Source organism: Macrobrachium nipponense, chromosome 13 (assembly GCF_015104395.2).
Source record: "Macrobrachium nipponense isolate FS-2020 chromosome 13, ASM1510439v2, whole genome shotgun sequence".
Taxonomy (NCBI): domain Eukaryota; kingdom Metazoa; phylum Arthropoda; class Malacostraca; order Decapoda; family Palaemonidae; genus Macrobrachium; species Macrobrachium nipponense.
The window spans coordinates 9,705,906-9,708,079 of NC_087206.1; the positions used below are offsets into that span (position 1 = coordinate 9,705,906).

A 2,174-nucleotide genomic window follows, 5' to 3' on the forward strand; every position below is an offset into this window, starting at 1 on the left:
GTGGCGACAAGCGGTGGTTAACCTATATATGTTTCCACAGGGCGCTGAGGCGACCGTATCGCTTACTCCGACATGGCGAAGGCAAGACACTCCTTTCGCAAAAAACGGAACAGTTCCACTACGTAGCGATTACTTTACTCGAGGCACTTCGATATGTTCCATCGGGCACAATATTTCCAGAGGGTCGACTTTGCTAGAAGCAGTTCCGCTGGTCCCTCTGGACCTTGGAAAGCATCTAACGTCTATCGGGAGGTTGAGGTTCCCACGAGCCTTCCAGTTCTTCACGGCGGACGCTGATTGGCGGGCGCTGGACGGCGTCGGCCAATGGGAGGCCCGGCCTGATTCCCAGTGCGCCGTCTGGGTGCTGCCGCTTTTCTCCTCAATATTTTTTTTCTTTTTTTTACACTGCAAGCTGAATCGGTGGCGCCTAAAAGACGTGCTGTGCCCTGTTAAATTTTCTTTACTGCATGGCAGGGCCTTCTGAATAGACAGTTTCCAGTTTACACCCTTAATTAACGATACCATTTGTTTCACTCGCTGTAATGATGTACTTCGCAGGAATTCCGTGTCGAACACTCTTCGTATACTCTCTCCTCGGGAAACAAAGTCATTCCTAAGTTTTCTCTCTTTTGGAATCGGTAACTTCAAGTTTCCGATCAGGAAATGGTAAGTTAGATTGTGAATGAGATTGGAGATGATTTTTTCCTCTTAAGCAAATTGGTCGCAAAGGAAGGAAGGAAGGAAGGACTTCTGTGTCAAAGACTTCGTACTCTCCTCCGGAAACGATGTCACTCCTAAGTTTTCTGACTTTTGCAATCGGTAACTTCAAGTTTCCGATTAGGAAATGGTAAGTTAGCTTATGAATGAGATTGGAGACGATTTTTTCTTCTCAATCATATTAAAGGTAAAGCAACCTGGCGCCTCTTTTCAGAGATAAGAACCGTGATTGTCTTGACTGATCTTACTTGCAGCGATTCGCAATCGAAAAATGCAATGACTGTAGTTATGAATCTATTTATTTATTTATTGTTTACTTCTATACTCACTTTTTACCAATGAACAATCGAAAAATACAATGACTGTAGCTGATGAATTTTTGCAAAAATCCTTGATTTTAGTATTTATATATTATTTGCTTCGTAACTCACTTTTTGCCAATGCACCATAAAAAATGCAATAACTGTAATGGATGAATTTTTTACATGATTCTTGATCGGTTTAATTATACATAGTTTATTTCTTTACTCTTACTGATTGCTTATTTCTTTACTAATTCTTTTCCAGAGCGTCATCGAAAAATGTTTAGCTCTAGTTGATGATTGAGATAAATTATGGACACATATTCAGTTATTGCTGTTAAGTTTTCACTTCTTTCTTTCTGAGTGCATGTCAGCCACAGCTGCTCATTTACAGCAATATCTGCTCCACAGTCTCGTAGTGAACGATACAGTTTAGCAGATACAGTAAAATGAAGACATAATTAGAACTAGAATGAGAGAGAGAGAGAGAGAGAGAGAGAGAGAGAGAGAGAGAGAGAGAGAGAGAGAGATAATTAGAACTTAAATGAGAGAGAGAGAGAGAGAGAGAGAGAGAGAGAGAGATATTCTGAGAGATGTAGTAAAAATGAAGATAGAATTAGAACGAAAATGAGAGAGAGAGAGAGAGAGAGAGAGAGAGAGAGAGATACGTTCCAAGAGATATAGGAAAATCAAGACATACTTAGAACTTAAATGAGACAGAATTCAGTTACGGATAGATTTAATTTTTGGCTGACACATCTTTTAAACAGCTATTTTTCCTACTTCTCTTCAATCGATTTCACAGGTGACATCGCATGATAAGTAATACTATTAAAAATAATTTAATAATAATGCATGTTTTGGGATCCGAAAAGAAAGCCTCATCAACATTGACAATGGCATCAGTGATCATTTGCTTGAGAGCAGTGATGTCCCGTATCTTTGCTAGATGCACGATATCTTTAATATAACCCCATAGAAAGAAGTCCAGAGGAGTAATCTCTGGTGAACGAGGTGGCCAGAGAACTGGGCCATCCCATCATGTCCACGGTCTGGAAATGCTCGATTTACGTACCCACGAACATGCAGTCCGTAATGTGTTGGTGCACCATCTTGCTGGAAAATGATGTTTGCTTGAAGGTCATCTAGTTGTGG

The 2,174-nt window shown here is 40.4% G+C and overlaps 1 protein-coding gene across 2 annotated transcripts in view; it reads right to left on the reverse strand.

Annotated features, from left to right (window-relative positions):
- The window catches only part of LOC135225635 (collagen alpha-1(XVIII) chain-like), an 82,309-nt gene extending 82,089 nt beyond the window's left edge, over positions 1-220 (reverse strand). For both annotated transcript variants that reach the window (XM_064264958.1, XM_064264957.1), the window contains exon 1: positions 1-220. This exon is cut by the window's left edge and continues 182 nt beyond it. The gene's annotated coding sequence lies outside the window, so the exon portion shown is untranslated.
- Between the last annotated feature and the right edge of the window lie 1,954 nt (positions 221-2,174).